The 9,546-nt window shown below is 39.1% G+C and overlaps 1 protein-coding gene across 1 annotated transcript in view; it reads right to left on the minus strand.

Annotated features, from left to right (window-relative positions):
- Positions 1-7,289, minus strand: part of RNF144B (ring finger protein 144B) — a 47,803-nt gene extending 40,514 nt beyond the window's left edge. The window contains exon 1 of the mRNA XM_039322634.1: positions 6,959-7,289. The gene's annotated coding sequence lies outside the window, so the exon portion shown is untranslated. The remainder of the gene's footprint in view (positions 1-6,958) is intronic.
- Between the last annotated feature and the right edge of the window lie 2,257 nt (positions 7,290-9,546).

A 9,546-nucleotide genomic window follows, 5' to 3' on the forward strand; every position in this document is an offset into this window, starting at 1 on the left:
AAGAAACTGGACAACCATTTGTCTGAAATGGTATTGGATTTCCTGCCTGAGCAGGGAGTTGGACCTCCAAGGTCCCTTCCAACTTTATTATTATTGTTGTTGCTGTTGTTGTTGTTGTTAGTTCCAGACAGTACTGGAATTTCAATTGTAGTGTCCTGCATAAAGTTTGCTGATTGTGTTGAGGAGGCTAATTAGTCTATAATTGATAGGCTCGTCCTTTACACTGTAAATGAAGAAATCAATTTCCCTAGAAATAACATTTCACAACTTCTCAGTTTCCCAGAGTGATGAAAATAGATGAAACAAGTTCTCCAGGATTATTCAGAGGCCTGGAAAAGTTTAAAGCAGTGGTTCTCAACCTGTGGGTCGGGACCCCATTTGGGATCGAACGACCATTTCACGGGGGTCACCAAACAAGGCTGTACGCCATTTTTTCCCCCTTTTCTTTGGCCATGTCCCTGGCACCTGGTGATGTATAAGTGGTTGGTGGTCACCACAACAGGTGGAACTGTATTATGGGGTCGCGGCATTAGAAAGGTTGAGAACCACTGGTTTAAAGGGAAGTTAGCAGTCTTCAATACAATTTTACTGAAGCAATAATTCAGCACCGGAGGCCTGTTTCAGAATTTAGAACTGGATTTAAAACTAAATCAGATCCGACAAGTTCATAGTTAGAATTTCTAGTCAAAAACAGCCTTTCATGGTGGGGATCATGAAAACGGCTGTTTAAAGCTGTTTAATTCACGAAGTGAAAGTTCTCTGAAATGAGTTGAAAGAGAAGGGCATGCAGGAAGGTGCCGAGCCTGTCAGCCCAGCCGGGCAGCCAGGCTTGAGGAGGAGTGAACTCCAGATAATTGGAAAAAAGGTTAAATATATAAAATAATCAATAATGAAATAATTAGTCTAAATCAAAGTGAATGAGAAATTACTGCAGTCTTCTGCTCCAGGAGCGAAGAAAATACGCGTCTTTAGAGCAAAGAGACTAAGTCTAAAACTGGGGTGCAATTGGCACAGCGGGGGCGGTACTAAGATTCAGACTTAGTCTAATTGGAGCAGATAGATTAAGACAACCCATCCGTGGATTCTCCATCCAACCACGCTGGAGAACAGCCTTTCATACATTCTTCCCTTTGAATTGTATCAGCAGTTATCTGATTTGGGGATAAAGAAAAATGGATGTGCACGTATCCTATGCCTCCTGAAATTTTCTCTCCCGGAGTGTAGAGGCCTCCAAGTTCTTTTCAAAGGCACTGTGTCATTGCAGTGAAAATCCATTCGTCTGAAGGTAAATAGGGCAAGACTGACAATACAAAGATCACTCCTGTTCATAAAAAGATGCAACTGGTACACTAACATATGTTGGAAAAAAAAGTATTTCCAGCCACCATTGCCACCTGGTTCAGCCTAGCCAAGAGCAGAAGTATAGGTTTTTTTTATTATACCTATGGGCCGGAATCGGCAGGTTAATAAAATAAATGAATTCCATTTCAAATGAAATAAAATATAAGCATACAATTGTAACTACATCTTCAAGGCGACCAAGTAATGCAGGTTTTACAGATGGTCTAACACTGTTTTGCTCCATTCAAGGAAATGAAATTATATTAGTCTGACAGGATAAAAGCAGCTATACATAAAAGCTGTTAAATTAACTTCAAAAGAGCAGGCGCTGGATACCAAAAGCAGTCTCAAGTCACTAACGTCTTCCTAAAGTGGGAATAATACATTGTCCATGTACTCAAGCAACATTCTGCCGCTGCTTCCCAGGAAGAACAATCTTCTTAATGGATGACTCACACTTGTATATTTCTAAATGCTGCCTCACAAACTCCACGATTACAGTAGAGGAAGAGAGACAAAACAATAGATCATTCCTCACCTTTCCAATATTGAAATGTCAATATTTATAAGTGGGAGTAAGCTTGGGTCCAAAAGTCAAAAAACTTATAAAAATAAGGCTACCATCCCATCATGCCTCCTTGTGATAGTCTTCCCCTTTTTCCTCGAGGCCCAATAAGTAACCATAACAGCTCCAAAAACAATACAGGTAGTCCTCGACTTGCAATCATTCATTTAGGGACTGTTCGAACTTACAACCATTTTCCATACTTACAACCACTGCAGCGTCCCCCAATGGTCACGTGATCAAATTTTGGACGTTTGGCAATTGGTTCATATTGATGATGGTTGCAGTGTGCCCCAGGGTCACGTGATCACCTTCTGAGACCTTCTGACAAGCAAAATCAATGGGGAAGCCAGATTCACTTAACAACCTAACAACTGCAGTGCTTCATTTAACAACGCTGGCAAGAAAGGTCCTAAAAAGGGGGCAAAACTCACTTATCAACTGAGAAATACACATTTTTGGTTCGCTTATAATCGTAAGGGGAGGGCTACTTCTACAAGGATCCTTGCAGTAAATGAAAAGCTTGGTTCAATGAGCCACATAGTTTTACTTTTGTAAAGCATCAGCAGGAAGCAAGAGCAGAGGTCCTGGTCCTCCCAGAATCCATGTCCGAGGCTGCTATGGCTTAATTTTCTTCTCACAAAATTCAGTGGAAGCATTTCCATTAGTTTTTAGTGTGGTAACAAGTGGAGGAAAACCAAGGTAGGCAACAAAAATATTGCACCCAGTCTGTGACCAAACCTTGAAAATCTTTGTAAGAAAGTCAGGGCACTGTGGTATTGAAAAGGAATGTGGCATTATCTCTGCCAAGTCTTGTGGATATCATAAATGCTAGTGTCTCCAGATAAAGGTCAACAACACTGTTAAGGTTCACTAACTGATTTCCAGAATCGAAACTCATGGAACAAAAGAACAGCATTTATCAAAGCAGAAACTGCAAGGCTCCTTTGTGCCAAGAGGCACATTCAGTCTTGTACGGAATGTCAAAGAGTGGGCAGGGCCCAAAGAGAAAGAGGTAATAGGGGCACAAATATCCCCCAGTGCTAATTTTTCTAGCTGATTAATCACTCATTTATTCAAATTACACCGAAGTTTTATCCTGTCCCATTCCACAGTACATCGATGAGAGGTAAAACCCTAATTAAATTCCCCAACAGTGAAAGTGGGCTTGGTAGATTAATATAAATCAACTAAAGACAAAGAAAAACAAAAGAAAAACCGATAAGATCAAAACACTCTAGTCCCATCCCTTTCGTTAGCATTAGAATGAAATCGACCAGACTAAACGTGCAGAATAATTAGATGATGATGATGTAGCTTCCCACTAAAAATCAGGGACAAACTTTATTTTCACCAATTTTCACAATAAAATGAAGAGGGGGGGGGGTCCTGAAACTGTAGGAAGATACATTTAGCCCAAAAGTTGCTAAAGCTTGGTCTGTAGCTTAAAACCTTTTCTGGTCACATAGTATTTCCTACACTACTCAGCTATAGGCTGCTTTCACAACACCAATGGAAAATTTAGCCTATTATTCATCATATGAGAATTTGGAAGTATCACAGCTAAGCCAGTTTAATCATACATTTTATGCTTTGGCATTCAAACAAATGAGTGTATCAAGACAGGAACTTCACCACTACACTTGGCCATATCATTTTCAAATTAAAATTTAGTTTCATACTTTCTTGTTACTATATAATAAAGACCAGTTAGGTCCCTCCTGAAAGACCCTTTTCTATAAAAAAAACAAAGACAGCAAATTCTGAGCACAGAGTAATTTGACACAGACAACTAAGTCAATATTTGGAATCTTGCTAATTTTACCTACTACTGAACAATACGCAGAATTGTCTCTTAATGAGACTGAAAGTACAGGGGATCCCCAAACTTTTATGTTCAGAAATGTCAGCAGAGAATAAAATAAATATCATATTACTCCTGGGTTTATTGTTTAGGAATATTTGCCTTTGCCTCAGTTAGATATTTTGTATCTTATTTCAGTCAGTTAAGGACTGTTGTTTCTACTCACCAAATCTTAAGGAGAATGTAGCCAATGTCCAGATTTGAGCCATAGAATTATGGCTTTTTAAGACCTGAAGTCCTAATTAATTTAGTGCCTCCCACTTGGAGGAGGAGGCAAGTGGTAGTGATAAGGCAGTGTGCACTGGAATTCTTGTTTATAATCAATAAATTAGGGACCTGAAGCATTCTAGCCTAGCACATTGAGAAAAGTCAGCTATGATAATTTCTAATTCACATGGCTGGGGGGGGGGGGAATCCTTTTTGAGAAAATTCCAGGCTGTTTTTTGGCTTATTCAAAGGCAAAAGGTTTTTCTGTAGTCCGTTATGGATGTGTTGAAGCAGAGACTAAACAATAATTTGCTGGGAATGCTTTAATTTGTATTCCGATACTGGAGTTGTTAGCCTCTTTTAATGATTCTATTATCATCCGTAACAATGTCTCCCTTAGTTCATGCAGGCTTTAGTCTTCTTCCAGTTCAGGCTTTCTTCCCTTAGCATTACCAAAATAAACAAAGATCTGAATCACATGCAAAATGAAAGAAAGAAAAAAGACTCCATCTGTTATTCAAAACAATTGGCAAAGCTGATCCAGTTTTCAGCGTTGCACCTGAATGAAAATGAGCTCAGTCGAGTTTACTGATTGCAGGCTATTAGCCACAATTTAACAGAAAAAGTCTGTGCTCTTCATATCTCAATATTCCAAAGTCCTTAACATGTGTGCAGACTGAATTAATGACTCCACTGTGTAATTTTATCTTTGGTCATTACTATGCAATGTGGAACTTACTCATGTTAGCATACCTCTACTGAAAGCAATGGATTAATAGGAAAGCTCAAAAAAAAAAAAAAAATCCAGCTCTGCCTGGGTGAGGAAGATAGGAGTCAAGAAAGTTCCAAGTTTCAAGGTTAATAGTAATATTTACAAAGGGTTCTCAGATAGAACTTAAATATTCAGCTTGCCTTGGAAACCTGAAGAAATGCCAGAAACTACATTAACTCTTCCAGCTATTTACCAGTGATGGACATTCAGCTGCTTTCAAAGCAGAAAAAAAAAAGATGAGAAACAAGGTTTTATTGGGAGAATATCATGAACCTTGACTGAACTGCCAGGTAGAACTAGTCCTTCTAGCCATCCATTTCACCTTTTTCTAACTCCAGTGGTTTTAATACAATGTAGTTTTTTGCCTCTCCAGTCCTCTTATTTGCCGAATAATGAGACCTGTCCTATCCTACTATATTCTTACGGCTGCTTGCGGAGGAAAAATGGATATAAATTAAGCTTTAACCGCATTGCTGATTTTCAAGAAAAAATAAGAAAGACTAGGGGTGACATGTTAGTAGTGTTTCAATATCTAAGGAGCTGCCACAAAGAAGAGGGGGGCGTCAACCCTATTCTCCAAAGTACCTAAAGGCAGGGCAAGAAGCGATGGATGGAAACTAATCAAAGAGAGAATCAACCTAGTACTATGGAGAAATTTCCTGACAGTTAGAATAATCAATGGGTTGAAGAGCTTGCCTTCAGTATTTGTGGATGCTCCATCATTGGCGGTTTTTAAAAAGAGACTGGACAAACATTTGTCTGAAATGTTTCCTGCTTGAGCATGAGGTTGGACTAGAAGACCTCCAAGATCCCTTTCATTTCTGTTATTCTGTACAATAGTGGGTGAGGACACTATAGTGGGGTGAGGACCTTACCTGAAACCCTACCTCTGACCCTCAGTTTCTCCCAGTATTACAGTAGTCTATGCAAACATTCATCCCATGAAGATAAACACTGAATACAGATTGTACACTGTGCAGAAACGGCAGGTAGCAAGGGTTACAATTAATGCCTGAAGGTTGTGAAAATGCCAGAAGGTATGATACTAAATCCCTCTGACTTGTGCATAAATCCAGTTTGGATCATCTCAACAAGGTTAAGATAAAAGTGAGAGAACCAAAATTCCACAAGCAGAGGCTGTTCGAAGTCTCTGGAACCATGTTTCCAGAAGTAAACCAATATATGAGGGTAAAGGTTTGTTCTCCAAGCTTGGGGGTTGGTTTCTGAACATTTCGTTACCAGGCTAGGCAACATCTTCAGCGGAATTGAAGTTGAAACTCGGAAACCAGCCCACAAGCTCGGAGGACAAACCTTTGCCCTCATCCTACACTCGAGCTACAGATATTCACCACAATTGCAAACCAATGTATGTTGCAGAAAACACATTTTATACAAGTACTTTTTTTAAAAAAAATAATTCAAAGTATTTAACTGGAATTCAAATTCTGGGGGTTTATTAGCTCCTTTGTGACACACAATAATATTTCAAAGGCAGAAACAACTGCTTTGTACTAAGACCACTACACAAGGATTTGGTTTCCAAGAGGTCTATAAATATGTAAACACACATTTCATTTTCTGCTTAGAAAATGGTAATCTGTGTTAAAAGACAGACTTCCATATATTACTCTTTCAATATTTGCCAGCCTATCTGCCACTGTACTTTCTAAATTACTGAACAAATAAAATATCCTTATAACCTGGTGTTTTTTTCACATACAAGTTACAGATAAACTGTACTGCCAATTATATCCACAATCTACAATAAATGGGTATGTTTTCAGACAGACTCTCTCATTTCGTCCCTTTTATATTATCTTTTTGATAAGCTGTTAAGTTTCCATTTCAAATGGATGAGCCTGTAACCTTAGCCATTTGAGTTTCATCTTCCCTACAGATAAAATTACTCTTTTTAAGTGCTGCACTGATCAAGTCAGCATCATTTTTTGAGAGAGATACCCATGCACAAAACACACATACATTTACAGACACACGGCTGTGTTTATAGTTTGAGCCCTGGCACTGAGCATCTAAAAACAGTAATTTTTTGCCTCAGTTTTCTTAGAATTGCACTACCAACAGTTTAAGTTAAATTAGATAGCAAGCATGATTTCTGTTTAAGATCCCCCACATCTGAAAATGAAAGAACTACATAGCCCCCTGAATCCACAGTCCTTGCTCTTAAGAAATGCAGATCTTTCTGACATACCTCACAAACGGAGAGGAGAATTCCCTCTTCATTGCTGGACTTTTCAACAGCTTCACTCACATTTCAGTAATTCCAAGACATGTTACAGCCAGCAAGAGCTCAGAGACTGAAAAATAAAACAATTTCCCCCTTTCCGTCTTTCTTCCTTGCTGCATGGGAAAGCTTTACATGTTATAGGCTTGAAAGTGCACTCATCTCCCTCCCTCCCGTCACTACGAGAAATAATCTCCTCCCTGCTATTAGAAGTATGTTATCATTATCTCTTAAAGCACATGTCACCACACATATGCAAGAGCTGTGTGAAAGCTGTACTTATTTATACAGGAAACTCGAGCCACAGCACTTCCTAGTTCCCAAGTCCCATTTCAACTGCAGGTGATTATTTTTAACCCTCCCAGAGGCTGGCTGATGCCTAACTTGCTTTTTTTATTTTTTATTTAATGAAGAACAAATTCTTCCTGAATTCCAACTGGGTAGTCCAGGAAAGCTATCAAAACATTCTGTTCAGGCTGTAATTAAAGAGCTGGATCACAATTGATTCGGAGCGCGCACACACACACACACACACACACACACACACACAGACAGACAAAAGCATCATAAGCTTTTGATTTGAGCTGCTGCTTTTTATTTCCTCCAGACTTCTTGGTCTTTAACTGTTGTGAGAGAAGCAGAAACACAACAAAGGGTATCATAAGGGCTGCATCCACTGAATTTCTTTACGTTATACATATTTATTAATGGGACAGCCAATGTATGTGTGTGTTACGCTGTTCAGAATTCAGTCTTCTGTTGTCTTACACAGCACCTCAAAGTTTAGGCCAGGGATAGTCAACCTTGGCTCTTTTATGACTCGTGGACTTCAACTCCCAGAATTCCTGAGCCAGCTAAGCTGGCTCAGGAATTCTGGGAATTAAAGTCCACGAGTCATAAAAGAGCCAAGGTTGACTACCCCTGGTTTAGGCATTGTAGAGAAACTTCACTGAATGTAATACACAAAAGCAACATTAAATTGGTGAGGTGGTTAAGATGCTGAATTAGAAACTGGGAGACTGAGTTTGAGTTCTCCCTTAGGCATGAAATCTGACTGGATGACTTTGGACAAGGCACCCTCTCTCAGGCCAACTCACCTCATAGAGCTGTTTTTGTGGGGAAAGTAGGGCCCAGACATATTATATTACATCTCTTTGAGTTCTACAAATTAAAGGGAGGATAGAAATATAATGATGACAGGCAGGCAGGCAGGCAGGCAGACAGACATGCCATCTCTCCTCTCCTCTTTGAATCAGCATGAAATTTGTCCTGCCTTGGAAGTCTGAAAAAGTGTCAAAAGCTACCCTAAACTTTTCCAGCAGTTTACTAGCGATCATTGTTCAGTTGGTTTCAGAGCAGGAAGAAAAAAAACAAAGCATAAGCTAAAAGAGAAATTGGAGCATAGATGACTGCACTAAGATGGAGTGTGTGTTCTAAGTCACTTATAACTGGATTTTTGCGATAAGCCATTAAAAAATCTGAGATATTCTTTTTCTAATTATGAGTCTGATGTCCCTTACTGGGAAAACTATCCATTTACCAACACTGAGTGTCTTTCAGATCTTCACTGCAGTGTAACATGACCACCTAGAACTGCTACACATCAGACTTCAATAGATAGTATCATTTTTGGCATGCAAACGCCAAAGCATCTATTTATATAAATACGGACCATGCAAATCTGCAAAACATTATATAATCTATTATATAAACAGCCCAACCTTAATTTTATGCAGCCTAATTCTATTATTGTTTCTTAATAATAGGCTGTGTTTATTGGACATTCTTCCTGAATACACGTAGCAGTATTGTAGAGTAATTGTTATTTAATCACAAGTTACAACAAAACAAAATGTTAAATGCTTCCCATACCATGTTCACTAGGTCTGAGCTACTTCTATAGAGTTATAACAGCATCTAGCAAAATGTGTAAGACCTTTTACACCAGTGGTTCTCAACCTTTTTAATGCCGCGACCCCCAACCGGTCGTAAGTCGAGGACTACTCAACTGGTGCAGCACCGTTTGCAGAATGGGACTTTTGGCAGGCTCAGCAGGACAGAGACAGCCTGGACAATTCCTATTGGCTTTTGAAAGCCAATAGAATTAGACTCTATTCAAGAGAGTCTATTCTATTGGCTTTCAAAAGCCAATAGAATAAAAGGGAGTAGCACAGCTAAGGAAAAGGGGAAAAAAATGGCGGACTGCGTTGTTTGGCGACTCCCGTGAAATGGTCGTTCGACCCCAAATGGGGTCCCGACCCACAGGTTGAGAACCACTGTTTTACACTGAACTTGTAGGTGATTGATTTTTCTCTTTTCTTTTACAACTAACATTGGTATAAAAATTAGCAAAGAATGTATTTATATTTTTCTATTTGACAGGAAATCATGAAAAAAATCAGAATTTCCAAGTAGAGAGAGAACTTTAACTAGGTACAATGACAACTCTGTAGCTTCTTTGTAGAGTCAGTTGAATGCATGGGAAGCAGGAAGCAGGATTGCTTTTTCATATTCATGAGTTCAAGTTGACCACAGAAATGGTGTATAGAAACACA

This window comes from Crotalus tigris, unplaced genomic scaffold, assembly GCF_016545835.1.
Source record: "Crotalus tigris isolate CLP2741 ecotype Arizona unplaced genomic scaffold, ASM1654583v1 scf7180000024119.3904262, whole genome shotgun sequence".
Taxonomy (NCBI): Eukaryota; Metazoa; Chordata; class Lepidosauria; order Squamata; family Viperidae; genus Crotalus; species Crotalus tigris.